This window comes from Oculina patagonica, chromosome 9 (assembly GCF_052425735.1).
Source record: "Oculina patagonica isolate OP01 chromosome 9, crgOcupat, whole genome shotgun sequence".
Taxonomy (NCBI): domain Eukaryota; kingdom Metazoa; phylum Cnidaria; class Anthozoa; order Scleractinia; family Oculinidae; genus Oculina; species Oculina patagonica.
In genome coordinates, this window is record NC_135766.1 from 1,001,895 (window position 1) to 1,018,580 (window position 16,686).

At 39.4% G+C, this 16,686-nt stretch overlaps 1 long non-coding RNA gene and 2 pseudogenes across 3 annotated transcripts in view; 1 reads left to right on the top strand and 2 right to left on the bottom strand.

Annotated features, from left to right (window-relative positions):
* The window catches only part of LOC144665199 (uncharacterized), a 78,462-nt pseudogene extending 75,790 nt beyond the window's left edge, over nt 1-2,672 (bottom strand). Inside the window, exons 1-2 of the transcript XR_013572900.1 lie at nt 2,579-2,672; nt 1,966-2,321 (exon numbers count right to left, since the gene is read on the bottom strand). The product of XR_013572900.1 is annotated as an uncharacterized LOC144665199 (transcript). The remainder of the gene's footprint in view (nt 1-1,965; nt 2,322-2,578) is intronic.
* The window catches only part of LOC144665203 (uncharacterized), a 277,333-nt pseudogene that overhangs the window by 129,620 nt on the left and 131,027 nt on the right, over nt 1-16,686 (top strand). The window lies entirely within an intron of this gene.
* On the bottom strand, nt 7,349-13,649 carry LOC144665449 (uncharacterized). Its single transcript, XR_013572941.1, has 3 exons — nt 13,131-13,649; nt 9,891-9,938; nt 7,349-8,876 (listed from the first exon to the last, which is right to left on the bottom strand). It is a non-coding gene; the product is annotated as an uncharacterized LOC144665449 (long non-coding RNA).

A 16,686-nucleotide genomic window follows, 5' to 3' on the forward strand; every position in this document is an offset into this window, starting at 1 on the left:
GAAGTGTAAAGGGGAAGGGGGAAGAAGAGAAGAAAGCGGCTTGGGGGAAGGAGAATGGGAGGCAGAATGGTAAATGAGAGCGAGGGAAGGGGGAAGGGGATATAAGAAATAGGGAAAAGGAAAGAGGGAAGGGAAAGTGTAATGGGGAAGTGGGAAGGGCAAGGGGCAAGGGGCATGGGGCAAGGGGCAAAGGTGAAGAGCCAATGGAGTTGGGGAAAGGGGGAAGGGGATGTGAGAAAGAGAAAAAAGGGGAAACAGGAGAAGGGGGGAAAGAAGGGGGAGCGGGAAGGGCGAAAGAGGAATGGGGAGGGGGTAAGGAGTGGCAGGAGGAGGGTGAAGGTAAAGGGGGAAAGAGGAAGGAAGAAGGGGAATTGAAACGGGGTACGGGGAAAAGGAAGGGAAAGGGCGAATGTGGAAGCGGGTGGGGGATATGAGAAATAGGGAAAGGGAAAGAGGGTGGGGAAAGTGTAATGGGGGAAGTAGGATGGGGTAAGGGGCAAAGGGGAAGGGGAAGAAAGAAATGGGAAGGGGGAAGGGGAAGGGGACATGAGGAATAGAGGCAGGAGAAAAGGAAAGGGAAACGGAAAAAGGGGAAGTGGCAAATGGCAAGGAGGAGAGGAAGGAGAAGGGGGAAGGGGGAAGATGGAAAGTGGAATGAGGGAGGTGTTAGGGAGGGGGAGGAGGATAGGGAAGGAAGGAGGGAATGGGAAACGAGGTACAGGCAAGAGGAAGGGGATGGGGGAAGGAGGAAGCTGGTAGGGGATATAAAAAATAGGAAAAGGGAATGAGGGAAGGGAAAGTGTAATGTGGGAAGTGGGAAGGGGCAAGGAGCAAAAGGAAGGGGAAGGGGAAATGAGAATGGGGCACGGAATCAGGGAACGGGGAAGGGGGAGGTGGGAAGGGGAGGTGGAGGGGGAGGAGGCGGGCGAAGGGGGAAGGAGGAAGGGAGAAGGGTGAATGGGTTAGGGGGAGGAAACAGGAAATAAAAAGTGTGGTAACCGGGGGCAATGGAGGGGATATTATTATGAAGGAACAGAGCAATGACAACGACGGGAAATGGGGGAATGGGAAGGTAAAGAGAACATAAGGATTTTGGAAATCCATTGGTTTTCAGGAACAAGGGGACATGTTCATGTATTTTCAGGGAGGAAAGGGCATAATTCAATTAATTCAAGGGGACAAGGGATTTCTCTACTATTAACGGACACTAGATTTAATTTAGAAAACTGCATTAGACTCGAGTCGGAGACGAGGGCCATGCAAGAGAGCGAGTAAGACAATGGAAAAACCAGGAACCAGGGAATTTGGACCAGCTTAATACTGAAAATGAAAACTTCACGACAAATCCTTATCATGAAACATGGAACACATGGCAAGGAAAGTTCTTACATAGTAAATCATCCTTATTATCACATGCGATCTCCGTACTCTCCGTGACAGCCCGGTAAGGACAACAAAGTTCAATTTAATAAACCGCACTCTGATCTAAAAACCGCTAATGAGCTTTTCTTTTACATAAGAGAAATTCGTGTTTGATAAAACAACAATCAAAAGTGCTCTTCCGAAAGGTGGAAAGGGTTCAATTTGTCGATTGTACAACATTATCATGGTGTGTTGACATCAATTTGTTTGGAAACGACTTAACATTTTAAATTTGTCTTATCTGATAGACGTTTCAACATCAAGATTGTAACATGACTTAAAATGATACTCATGTTGTTTTTAGGTACCGCTAACACAATATTCTGTCAACTTTGACCAGAAGACTCGATTACTCTATATCTTTGTTACGCAAGTATTTCTCGGGTAAACAAACCATACTTTTCTGGTGTGTTTTGCACGAATGCAACTAAAATTATTGATCCATTGCTATGTTAGATATCTGGTATCAGGGTTCGCAAGCTGGCAATTTCTTTACATGAGCTCATGTCACTTTAGCAGTACCGTCACGAAAAAAATTCTAACCTGCTGAAAATCGATCCTCTTGCATTCCGTTCCAGTTGTCCAAGCGTTCAAGGAGGTTGTACCTATCTGGGAATCAGGAAGAGCGGTCTCAAAAGCAAGCCAATCAGCCTGGACAGAGTTGTTAGATCCATCCCCAAACTCAAGAACGCAAACTGTGAATTCGCTGGCTTTAACATCTTCAACCCAGACTGCAGCACCATTCCGGGGCGTTTGACTCTTCACGGTATGGCCAACTGAGGCGAGAACCTTAACTTGTTGTCCGCCGTAGAAAGGAAGTGGAAAGAAGATTTCCTTGCAAGCAAACAACCCTGGTGCGACGGTAGTGATGTTGTTTTTACCGGCTTTGAAACTGAGAGCTGTGGAGGAAAAAATAAAACTTTCTTTGTCAAAATGTTCCCTTCTATGATGTTTCGACTCGATGTACAGTCGATAGTCAAGAACTTAGCCTATTAGATAAAAGAGAAAAAAATTCGAAACGCAATTTCCTGGGACTGTGCGCCCCTCCCCCAATTTCACAATCCCCTTCTTTTCTCATGAAAACGGCATTAAAAACTTTAATTGACGATAAAAAATATGTTATTCAAGGATAAAACGGAGGAAGCAAATGACATACCTTCAACAGCTGGCACAACAACGGAAACAACCAAGAAAACAAGAACGAACTGCATCGCGTAATGGTGCAAGTACGACATCTTACTTAGACTGAAAGGTTAAACTTTACCCAGATGCATATTATATATAATGATGAGTAGGGCCATACGTGACTGTTATCAACCTGTTTGAACATGTTGAATTATGTGATGTAAACAAATGGTTAACAGCACGTACAACGAAAATGAGTTATCCTGGGGGTTCACATTATGTAGTTAGGGGTAGAGGCTGTACGTCTGAAGAAAAATGGCCATTGTTATCGATGTTTAGAATTCCTCGGAAACCGCCCTGACTTCTGACAACAGAAATTATATTTTTGATAATTAACAGTTTCATTCTGTGCAAGTTCATATCCGTCTTTCCTTGTGAATAGTAACAACCCCGACCCCACCCCCAAAAAACCTCCGCCCCCCCCCCCCCTTGTTCCCTGTATACTCAACTTTGAAGAAACAAATTACTGTTAGCTTATTTTCCAGTTCGAGCTATAGACATGCACCAAAAGTCGATTGCTCGATTTTTTTGCTTTTTATTGTTTATATGCGGTTTTTAGTGCAATTTTTAGTTGATCTATTTTTCAATAGTTTGATTTTGATTTCGGATTGCATATCAATTATCTTCCAACCCGATTATTTAACGTAAAACTGATCGAATTTTAGTTTCTGATTTTAAAAAACATCAAATAAGTGGTTAGACGTTGTAAAATTATGAGAATATTTTTAAATGTTCCAGTAGCTTCTTTAAAAACAGATGCATTTAGAAAGGGTCACAAGGGTAGTCGCAATAACTTCCTGTTAATAATCGCATTGCCGAGTTGAACGGATTAGTTTATATTATCGGCTTATGGTCTATTGTCTATTGTTTTGAAAACACAAGGTCGAGCCATTGCATGACAACGACTGACTTGGTTTGGATTGTGTGATGTTTTTCTTGCTTTTTTCTCATCGTACTTCATTTGATCATTATATATTTTAATTTGACTATGGCTCTCTTTGCATGAGTTTTTGTCCCGGGATGACTTTCGTCCCGGGATGAATTCATCTCGGTGTCTGCTCATTTTCGTGTTGCTGTCTACATGATGATACATGATTTCGTCCCGGGATGAACCCATCGCGGGACGATTTCATCCCGGGACGAAGCACCCGGATGAAATGTCATCCCGGGATGAAACGTGACGAAAAACGTCACGTAAACAGTCTTTCCGGGATGAAATATAAAGTAATGTAAGCACGGGCGAGATGAATTCAACTCGGGCGGCCGACTTACGGCCCAGCATCCCGGGATGAACACGCTCATGTAAAATGAAAATTTTTTCATCCCGTGACGAAATTCGTCCCGGGATGAAACTCATCTCGGCTTTCAAGTAAAGAGGCCCTATGACTCTTGTCGTCATGCCAATTTGACCTACTTTGCTAACGTCAGAATGCGCCATTGTCTTTTCTATTGTTATCTGCGTAGTTTTGGCATTGTATATACGATAAATCTGGGTTGTACGGGCCTGTTTATTTTTTAGTGGCTGTCCGTGACGTATTTTCATTTGGCTAATAACCAGGACAGCATCTACAGGAACTCAAGACTGTGAATAAATACATCTACAAAGGGTCAACAATGATGCGAGTATGAACATGAAGAGATTGCGATAGTCACAATATCTTCATGTTTGTACTCGCATTGTTGACTTAGACGCAGGACTAGCTCTTTGGTAAATGGTCTATTGTTTTGAAGACACAAGGTCATCACTTGAAAACAGATTTGAGCCGATTGAAGCATTTGTTGTCTAATTTTACCATATTTTGTGTTCTCGTCGTCCTCTATTTATTATTTATTATTTATCAGTTAGTTTGAATAATTTTTCGTCTCTTATGTTATTTTTTTTTTCTTTTGTCTGGTTCGAAGCTGTTATCGAAATTCGCGATTGCCATGCTTTTTAGGAGGTAATCGAGTTCTTGCTTGTTGTATGCTGTAAATCGCGGTTGTAGGTCATGGGTCTGTTTATGTTTGTAAGGTATCACCACTATGACTGTTCAAGTTATGTCCGTGACATATTGTCATTGGGCTTTTACAAACGTGAGGGCTCCTACAAGGTGTTCGTGCGGTGGTGGGGGAATGGGGGTGTTGAGGATGGCAGAAAAAGGAGATAGTGGACAAGGGTAGTCGCAATACCTACATGTTGATACTCGCATTGCTGACGTAGTATGATTAGTTTATCGGCTAATGTTCTTATGTTTTGAAGACACAGGGTCGAGTCCTCACATGGATAAGACCCGTCATGAGTTGTTCGCTGTATTTCGTGATGAATTTCACCCTGTTTTTCTTATCGTACTTCATTCGATCATTATATGTTTTAATTTGACAAAGTCTCCTTTCTTCAGTTTGGTTACGACATTGATTCTCCATTTCCTTTTTTTATTTGCGTAGCTCTTGCATCAGTTGCATTGTATATCTCTGTTGTAGGTCATGCGTCTGTCTATTCTCCTGTGGCTGTCCGTCGCCGGTATTTTCATTTGGCTTATAACCAGGACGGGATCTACAGGAACTCAAGACTGTGAATAAATACATCTACAAAGAGTCAACAATGATGCGAGTATGAACATGAAGATATTGCGAAAGTCGCAATATCTTCATGTTTATACTCGCATTGTTGACGTAAGCCGCGGGACTAGCTCTTTGGGTAATGGTCAATTGTTTTGAAGCCGTGACAAGGTCATCACATAAAAACAGATTTGAGCCCATTGAAGCATTTGTTGTCTAATTTTACCATATGTTGTGTTCCCGTCGTCCTCTATTTTTATAATTACCATTATTTATCAGTTAGTTTGAATAATTTCTCTTCTCTATTGCTATTTCTTTTTTCTTTTGTATTCGAAGCTGTTGACGGAATTCGCGATTGCCGTGTTTTTTTTTAGGAGGTAGTTGAGTCCTTGCTTGTTTTATGCTGTAAATCGTGGTTGTAGGTCATGGGTTTGTTTATGTTTGTAAGGTATCACCACTAGGACTGTTCAAGTTATGTCCGTGACATATTTTCATTGGGCTTTTATGAACGTGAGGGCTTTTACAAGGTGTTAGTGCAGTGGTGGGGGAATGGGGATTGTTGATGGCAGAAAAAGAGATAGTGGACTTTAAACTGTATCGAAAAGAGACAAACATATGAAAACAGAAATGCGTGGGTGTCCTGAGCATCAGTTAAATCAAATATTTACTCAAACAGCAAACTCACTGCGTAGACTAAATTTGATAAATAGTCGAGCCTCCCGTGAGCGGACAGACTTAGGATCACTGGGAAAGTGTACACTTAGACACGTAGGGAGAGGTGTCCGCTTTATATGCATGAAAGGTAGAAAATCTGTACTGGGACCATGACAACGTGTCCTACCACGCCGGAAGGTGTTCGTTAGCGGAAGTTTGCTTGATTCTACAAGATTTCTGTAATAAAGTTGTCTCAATTTAGTCCTATAAGATTATTGTATTTTAGTTGATACTATGCACTGTAAGACTGCTGAAATAAATTGTTGTTACATATACAAGTTGCTGGCGGAAGTAGTAGGGAGGGGGTGTAGGGGTAGAGGACTAACTACCTGACCTGAACTGTTATTTTCTATTGGACGAGTGACGTAATTAGCGTAAAAGAGATGAATAACCGAAATGATAATTTATGTTGACATTTTTTTTTAATTTTCTTGTTTCTTGACATTTAGTTTGTCGTTTATAAATGATTTAATCAACTTAATATGTTGTAAGTTATGATATTTCCTTTTATTGTAAAAGCACTTTCGTGCTTGCAACATGTAATATTGGCATCAAATGAATGCCGTCCTCTAAAAACTGTTGACAACATGTTTTCCTGTTGTTTTCAAGGTAACGCAATAAAATAAAATTCCTTGGCATTTTTCCTGGTAAGATCAAGACCCTTGAATCGAACGATTTTAAGTACTCCCAAAAATAGAAGCGATTACTGATATGTTTCCAAACAGGAGTATTTTGACAATGAAAAGCCAACAGACATGTTATGACATAAGGCTCATCGACCTCGGAATTAATAGACAGGAATTCATCGGGTTGGGGTAATTTTCGGGGAAATATAAAAATAGAAGTCAAATTAAAGTTGCAGAACAGCTGATTGACAGAACTTATACATATCGATACAGTTGGCAGGAAATTGATTGATAAAGACGAAAAATAAAGCAATAATCTATTACAATAGTATCCCAGATCCTTGTCACAGCCTACAACCCCAGACAGAAATGTGAAAAGTTTTGCTCTTCTGTGCCTCTCCTCCACTCCTCTATTCAACGTTGGGCGACAAGCGACCTTACTCACACAAGGTTGTGAAATGATGGACCAACATTGAAATGAGGGAGTGGGGGGATCCTACAGCAGTACAGGGATGGGGATTGCTAAATTGAATTCGAAACTCTCTCTAATCGGGAATGTTTTTACAACCTTCCCAAATCTTTTTGTCTTGGTTTGTAGACTGGGAAGAGGTTTAAATCTACGAGTTATGCGAATCTAAATTTAACACTAGGCTAGGCTGAGCTGAAATAGATTTTAAACGGCATATAAGGATATATAAACGTTGTAAGGCTGTGGTTCAACCAAGGGGCGAACCAGTTGTCTTTTGAGGGAAGGGATGTTGGTTTTAGGATTTGCAAAAAAGTCCCTGCAGCCCCCCGCTCCCCAACAAAGAAAATAAAATCATGCATACATTGTAAGCTCCTATTAAAAATAATATATAGATTTAGGCAAGCCTAAAAGCGGAGCTCCCCGGTTATATGCCCTTTACATATTTTTTAGAATGATTTTTATTCGTGTTACTTTCTTTATATATATTATGTATTGTTTTTCACCATGAACAACAGCACCAAATTAAAGTAAAAAGAGTTGATCAATCAAAAGAGGATGATCATCTAGCAGTTTGTGCATAACCTCCCAAAGATATATAAACTCTCAAAGAGAAACTAGAACAAAGAAAGCGTTGCTCTAGAAAATATCCATACACCCACCATAACTGGTATGTTATAGCTGTACATAGCATACAACTGGAAAGTTTTGCATGTAGCTTGTCCCACCCTCCCCCCCCTCAAACGGGGGCCCTATTGGAACAGTGACAGTATTATTTCCCGATACTATAAATAACAGCTGTCTGCTAGCAAACCGAAGTAAAAGCCAGCCGCAAGCATTCATTATGCCAAATAGGTTCCCCCAAAATGATAACACCATTTTCCCTTCATATGAGTCCCTTTGCCCTTGAGGGGCTTCACTTTACTTAATTGCATGTAAACTAAGAAAAATTCTGGAGAGGCAGACATACTGTTTGTTAGTCCTAAACTCAGGTATAGTCTGTATAGATTGTTTGGCAAAAATTTTACCATGCATTTGCTTGTATATTAAACCATGCAAGCATGGGCAAAAAATATGGCTATTAAATTAGTTCTACTGAAACAGAAGGCTTAACAACAAATAACTGATCTGTGAGACACATCCACAAAACAAAACAGCTGTGTTAAATGTTTTATTATTTAATGACTGAGTTTGGTTTTGGTGAAGTAAAAATTTGCCTATGAACAACATATATTTTATCAGTTATTATTGTATTGCAACATGTAAGATTAATTTAGAGATTGATGAACTGTGTATCTCATTATCTTGATTACCTGACTGTTCTTCACAGTGTGGGCACTGGGAATTAAATGTTTGGGTAGGTAAAGCCTGCTGTTGAGCCAAGTGGCTCATCAGGCTGGAGCGTAACCAGGTTTATGCAGCATTATTAAGCGGCTAGGAGTATTTCTACTCCCCCTGGATGGGATGCTAGTCCATCACAGGGTTAACCCCCCCCCCCCCTCCCCCAGCAGTAAATAAGCCGGTACCCATTTATACACCTGGGTGAAGAGAAGAACTATGAGAGTAAAGTGTCTTGCCTAAGAACACAACGTAGTGCCCAGGCCAGGTCTCGAACCCGGACCGATCGATCCGGAGTCAAGCACAATAATCATTAGGTCACCACACCTCCCACAAATGTTTGGGTAGCCGGATGATTTTTATATTGTGTTGTCAGAGATCCCTTAAGAAATACGTACATGGTTGAACCTTATCTGGCTCTATTTCATTAACTTTAAAATTACACCTGACCACATAAATTGTATTTCACACAGAATACATAAGTGTTAGTTGTACATGCAATGAAGAAATAATATATTCTGATTGTTCATTTATCTCCCTCTCTGTGTCTGCAACTCTCTGTGGAAATTCTGCTACTCGTGTTAACCCTGAAAAAGGGAAAATAACAGATACCATTTTGTTGATGATCATTGACATCAAATGAATATTTATAATTTTAATTGAATTTATTCAGAACATTATACAGATACATAAAAAAGAGAGTTATTTTTCCAATTTTTGCATGGGCCAGGGAATGTGTTGGGGGATACATGTATGTTTAGAACCAAAATAAGACCCGGCACATGGGGAGGCTTTGATGAATGTTTTGGGGTGTGAAACACCGGCTTAATTCAAGAGTTCCCTACAAAAATTAATTATGTGTCTTTTGAGACTCTTATAATTATTTATCTCTGACAGGTGCTGTTGAAAGTACTGTGATTAGGTCCAGGAAAGCTTACATATTCTCCCTAAAACTTTTATCAGGGATGTAGCTAAGAAAACACTAAGCCGGCTCATCAACAAGCCCAGCTGGCTTTTCTGGCCTAAGCAGCTTTAAAATTTTACTACTTAAGTCTTTGTGTTCACGTAAAATTTCAGCTGAGTTTAAGTTTTATTTCTACAGTTGCCTGGTACCACAACAAGACAATTTATGTCAAGTTAGGGCCTGAGCTTATTAGCTATTAAGGTTTAATTAAGGTATTAACAAAAGGAATTCAAACACAACAGGTCAATTTGTACTTCTCCCACAAAATCATTACAAGTATTCCGGTTTTTTGTCGGGTCAGGTAGCAGATCTTGTCGGGTCTTTGCCCTCATACCCCTCCTCCACGGTGGGGGAGGGGTGCATTGTATGAACAACGAAAACATTTTTCTTGAACAATAAAAACATTTTATGTACATGTGCTGTTACATATAAATTGTGTATATTAAATTCCTCAATTGAACGTCGAGGATTTTAGGGAAATATACAATGTAAACTTACCAAGGGGTTAAAATGCATACCATTTTTCACACCCAAAAGTTTTACACTTGAAAAACAAGTTTCATGCACTTATGTGTCATGGAGCTTTTTTAATATCTAGATAAAGAAAGGTATAAGCTGGCACTTATGTAATGATTACCTGCATCACCAATTTCACTAACTGCACCCCTTGACTGTTTTCCCTGCACTGAAAACAAAATTTATACATATCAAAAACCTGTAAAATTCTTAACTTGCATCCTGGCAAAAAGTATGGAAATCCTAACAGCAAGTTTTAGAAAGACAACAGATTTACCAAAATAAATGATAACTTCAAACTGCATCTTACACCCTCCATAAATACTTCTCACTGAAATTGACTTCAAAAAACTTGTTGTACATGTAAATAAATAATACATGTATGTATTATTTACTTTTAATTATATAATCCTTGAGTCATCGCAGACAGGCCCATTTTGAACTTATTTTTTTCACGATCAAAAACTAATCCTACTTCTCTTGTAGAAAAAAATTGGCAAAACTATTTGATTTAGTCACTGCTTTAAGTTGGAAAACTTTGAAAGGCTTAAAGAATTGTACGAGTCATGTGCAACCTTCAAGAAAGCAATGCTCATAGCCACAGGGCTAAAAAAGTACCCTCTGATTGTCTGGGGCAAGTAGATTTTTCTGTCAAGCAATTAATTTTTTGTGCCTGTTTGCGTAATAGGTTAAAAGGCCCAGGCAAGTCGTCTACATGTAAATTATACAGTCACAAGTTTACTAAGAAACACAATCATGCACAGTCCTAGGCAAGCAAAATTTGAGAGCTGCTTGTTAACCACAGGGCAATCTGGAATTTATTTTTTTCCAAGCCCTTATCCTACATTATAACTTCAGGATCAGTTTGGTTGTAAAAACTTAAGAAAATTTCATGATCTTTCGCATAACATTTTAGAATCTGTGCTATATTCTTTTATGTACCATATTTATTCGGTTAAACGCCACGGCGTTTATTTAATTTTTCGTGATTCGAGTGCGGCGTTTATTAGAGGGAAGCATTTATACGAGGGCGGCATTCATTTAAAATTCAATTTATTTCTTGTAAACAATAGTATGGTAACTGAACATTTAAATTAAAAAAAAAAAAACAGAAACATGTTTTAGTGCATGCCTGAAAAGTCAATTTCAATACCTTAAAACCTTGTTACAATCAAGAAAAATATTTTTTTGGCCTGCTCAAGCTTGATTATTACTGCATTTGCTTTCCGAGTCTGTTATTCGAATGAATGCTGCATCATCATCATGCCGCGTTTATTCAAGGGCGACGTTTATTAATATTTCTGTTCTAACATGTAGCGCTTATTCGAGGGAGGCGTTTAATCGATTAAATACGGTAAGTTATAAAAAATATGAATAAACTAATCAATTTATTCTGAGAAAGGCTGTAAAATCAGATAAGAAATACAAAACTTTCACAAAACGTTGTCACTCATAACATTCATATGATAAAAATTAAAATAAGGAAAACTACGCAAAGTTCTCAGTGAAAAATAACAGAGGTCATGGAGAAACTATATTTCGCTAAGACTCTCAGCTAGCAATGTCCCCTATACAGTATGGGGCCCAGTTCTCGGCCGGGTCCAGTTCTCGGCCACTTTGTGTTCAACGCGTTTTTTCACGCCTCAGTTGAATTAAAACAAAAAGTTATTTACATCCAGCGAAAGACTGATTCTTGTGCTCTAAGTATCGTCAGTTTGATCCTTCAACTCGCTATAGAAAGCTCACACGTCGAGTTTACGCGGAGGTAGGTTAATTTGTTTTCCCGAAATCTTGTTTGTTTACGGCTCCTTGAAATTCTTGGATGCAGTTAAATTCGTACTTTATCCGAAAGCCCCAACCAAAAGAGCTAATTTTTTGCATGTGAAACGTAAAATAATTCAGCTTTCTGCTTAAGTTAACTTTTCGTTGATTCTTTGTATTTTGTTGGTCTTAATTTACTTCGGAATTTTTTCGTGCGACTTTTGCGTATTTGCCAGTTCTCGGCCACCCTGCTCGCTATCACAGCTCAGCGCTTTAAATTTTAATATAATTTCATCTACTGCAGCCAGAATAAAAGAAAGAAATGTTTTAAAAATAAAGTTCAATTAAATCTCTAAGTTTTGAGCTGACTCTTGTCTTGTTTATCATTTCTACAACACCTAACTCTTTCAAGACCTTTCCACTGCAAAGTAAACCATCTAAATGCATTGGTCACACAACACAATTCTGCGGTTTTGCAAGAAACTGCAAATAGGCAAGCAACTAGGCGCGTTAAAACCTTCCTTTCTAAAGGCTGGTTTCCATATGATCGCAGATGATCGATGGATTGCAGACGATCGCAGAATTGTAGGTTTTGCGATCTGCGATCATTTGGAAACACGCATCGGCGATCGTTTGCGATCGTCTGCGATCGATCCACACGATCGCAGACATCGCGAGAATAGAACCAAGTTCATTCCCTGCGCGTTGCGACAATGGAAACACAATTGTGATCGATGCGACAACTATCCCATAATTTCGACACTCCCACACAACACTTCTGCGATGGTCTACCATCTTTTGCGACAGAAACAGGCGCCTGCGACGCGATCACACGGCAATCTGCGATTTTGCGATCGTCTGCGATCCGATGCGATCGTCTGCGATCAATGGAAACCAGCCAAAGTAAAACAAAGCCTCATAAAAATAATTTGCGATCGATATAATATAAATAAGTTTACAGTGTGATTTTATGACAGTGAAAATTAATTGAGCCTTTTTATACGGAAATTATGCATAAGCTTTTTGGTGGCCGAGAACTGGGCCCACAAAAGGAGATTTTATTTTTATTATTGTTCGGGATAATTAATTACAGTATTAACCGGTCGATAGCTTTACACCAAAAAGCTGAATAATGTAGAAAGCTCTGGGAGAAATTTCAAGTTTCTTTGGTTATTCTGAGGAAAGAAATACTAGTTTACGTCTAAAGTGGCCGAGAACTGGGCCCCATACTGTATTGCATCTGATCATGACTCGACCACATTCTTACAAATTTTCATGTAAATTTTGTTCTTTACTTGTTCTGTACTCTTTCCAACGTTTAAAAGTGGTGTGTTCTTCCTACTTCGGTGATTTAACTACAGAATAAACAAATAAACGCGGATAGGACAGACCAGAAGTAAGGTATGCTTTGAATACAACTCGTGTTTAAGACAAAACGAATTTCAGTTCATTTAATAAGTCTATGTTGTTGACATACCGGTACACGACTGAGAGCTAGAACCCAGCTTCGTTTAAAAATGATGTATTAGGCTGAATGCTGGTTAATCTAAATACCAAAGACTTTTCTAATCTGTTAAAAAAATGAACATCAATAGCTCACCTCGTTTTCGTAAAGGAATGTTGTCTTTAACCGTCTTTGCTTCACACTCACCAAGAACTGAGTTGGAAGATTTCCATTTCAATCGGCCACAATCTTTACTCCTCTACTAACTATGTTTGTCATCGCAGGTGAAACAAGGAATATATCCAGAAATAATGTATCTGTAATAAACTGTCTTTAAAATTGAGTCCTTCGTGTGCTTTTCAATCGCGGAGTCTTCATGCTTAGTAGTGAACTCATGCGTACGCTTGGTAAATCGGCATGCTGTGAGATTGTTTCCTGACTTTTCACACAGCGGACTGCCTCAAGTTAGTCTCCCCTTCATGTAATTCTAACATTGTCAACAAGAGCTAAGAATGATTTTTTTTTTCCTCGCGTTTAAAACTTCCTACTATATAAAGCTTAGCTGAGTAGAAATCGTTTTAAAACTTTTTTGCTAAGGCCTTGTTAGTAATGATTTTTCCCGCCAAAAGACGCGGGTTGCCACCGGGGCCTATCTCGTTCCCAGGCCTAATCCGTGCGTACGGACGGACGTACGTACGCGACAACCAAAATTTCTCGGTTCGATAGGATACCATTTGCCCTGTCTGTTCCCTTGTACCCGCATGTTACCTATGGAGCTACGCTACGCGCCTTCGGCGCGTGGGAGCTCCGCTACTAAAAATACTGAAAAAAAAATCTGCCTTGTTGCCCAAAAAATATTTCAAAAATTAAATCTTCCCCACCATACCCCCCTCAACTGAAAAATGTGACGTCATACGCAGCGAAGCAAGCAGTTTCTTTAATCTCGGCAACAGACCTCCTTATGATATTTATATGGAGAAGCCACGAGCCAAGCGGCCCACACTGCCGGAGCTTATCCCGGTTTCCGCAGCATTAAGCGGCTAGGAATATTCCTACTCCCCCCTGAATGGGATGCTAGTCCATTGCAGGGTTCCCCCCCCAGCATTATGTCGCCGGTAATCATTTATACACCTGGGTGGAGAGAGGCACTATGAGAGTTAAGTGTCTTGCCCAAGAACACAACACAAGTGACCCCGGCAGGGGCTCGAACTCGGACCGCTCGATCCGGAGTACGGCGCACTAACCATTAGGCCACCGCGCCTCCCATATGATATTTATATAATTCATATTTATTCCATTTTAACGATCAAAAACCGGGCAGACTTTTAAACAGAATAGCTACATATATGAGCAACAGATTCTTAAGGAGAATAGCCACCGACTGCCAGTAAAAAACCTACTCCCTTTGTCGCGCGATACCCGATTGCGGTAATTGGTTTTTTGGCGGAAAAAAAATAGCAGGAAGCCTGGAATTGAACGCGGTCTGTCACCACGACGACAAACTCCTTGGTAGCCGTGTATTTTTATATCTTTGATATTTTGATTTTATTTTGGATTGCATACCAATTAACTTTCCTCCCGATTTAACGCAAACTCAGTATCGAAGTTTAGTTTCTGATTTGGAAATTGAAAATAAATAGTAGTTAGACGTTTGAATTTTATGGAGGCATTTTTATATGTTTCAAGTGATTCTACAAAGATAAAATGCATCTAGAAAGGGTCACAAGTTTTTTGACATCTTCGCATTGTTGACTTAAACGAAGAATTAGTTTATGTTGGCTAATGGTCTACTGTTTTCAGGATACAAGTTCTGCACATGAGAAAGACTTGTGTCGATTAAAGCATGTTTTGCCTAATTTCACCATTTCTGTTTTCACTATTTTTGTTCTCTATTCGATTGTTATTAATTTGACTAACTCCTCTTTTCTTTCAATCTGGCATGAAGCAGTTCACGGAATTCGCCATTGTCTTTTTGTTTTTATTCGGCTAGCTAAGTTCTTTCATGTTGTACGTGGACAAAATCTCGGTTATAGGTCAAGGGCCTGTTTGTTTTCATAAGGTTCGTGGGAGGGTTCAAGTTATATCATCATGTTCGTGACATATAGTCGTTATGACCGTCACGGCTTATACAAGATGTTCTGTATGGGGGTGGTGGTGGGGGTTGTTGAGGATCGCGGAAAAAACCGGATAGGGGACTCTAAAACGAGAAGGAGAGGTTTCCGGTTTGTGATTTTAAAAGCTCTTTCCAAGCACTTGGTATCGCAGATAAAAGCCCGCAGTATTGTAGAAAGTTGCAGTTTATATGGAATTTCTGTTGGAAGGACTGAAAAGACAGAAAGCGTTTTTTTTTTTGTTCATCTGCTGGACTGGATACGTTTTTTATGCCGCCGATGTGCCAGTTTTGGAAGAGCACTGACTTTTTATTTATTTTTATAAACTGATCATTCCATATAATTTGGTTTAATACGTCACTCTTCGTCTTAGGTAGGTTATTGGATAACTCTTGCCAGTAAGTTATTACATCGTTGTAAAATTTCGGAAGCGATTTATCTAAATTTATGCGTTTGACATCGTAGTTGCACTCGAAAATTAGTTTGCCACCTACGCTTGATAGCAGTGAAATTGGTATCGCTTTCCATGGTGCGTCATCTGTAGAACATAAGCGCTTTACCCAACATAGTTTTAGAGCTTTATCGAATACCGTGAAGTCAGTCATATTTAGACCTCCTTCTTCTTTGCATTTGATGATCGTAGATCTTTTTATTTTAGGCTGCTTATACTTCCAAATCGGAAATTAAAAATGATTTTGTTGACCTCTTCCGTAAAGCCATAAGGGGTTTCCAGCACGCTACAAACAAACGTGAGTTTCGACAGCGCAAGTGTTTTGACTATATTAACTTTGCCATAAACAGAAATGTCTCTTGATGACCAAATGTTGAGAACTTTTTTAAGCGACCTGAGTTTATCATAAAAGTTTTTTTCAATTGCGCGTTCGTCATTATAAGAAAAATAAATTCCGAGCGCATATATCGGCTCTTCACTAAGTTTTAAGCTCAAGATTTTATCTTTGCGCAGACGCCATGATCCTAACCAAAGGAGTTCCGACTTGGTCTGGTTTATCCGAAGGCCGGAAACACGTTCAAATAATTCTAAAAGGTTAAACAGATTGGTTATCGATTGAGTGTCCTTCACAAATATGGTGGTGTCATCGGCATACTGAGCAAGCTTCGCAGTTTTTCCGGGTGTGATTTCAATACCTTTTATTGTAGCTGATTGTCTTATCGCATTACCTAAGACTTCTATACCTATAATAAAAAGTAATCCCGACAAAGGGCATCCTTGCCTCACGCCTCTGGATAGCGTAAAGTGTTGACTTGCAAAACCGTTATTGAGTACGCAACTAGATATGACGTTATAGAATATTTTAACCCATTGTTGGAGTTGAGGACCAAATTTAAATATTTCAAGACATTTTTGTAAGTAATTCCATTCGATAGAGTCAAAGGCTTTTTCGAAGTCCAGGAACACTGCTGCACCAGGCATATTTCTTTGTTTTCTGAACGACATTATATCGGAAATAGCTCTTATACATTCTCCAATATATCTACCTTTTATATATGTATTATATATTGATTATCTCATTTTAGGTGACGCTATGTACACATGTAAGTCTGCTGAAAATAATTGTTCTTATATATACAGGTTCCCTGTG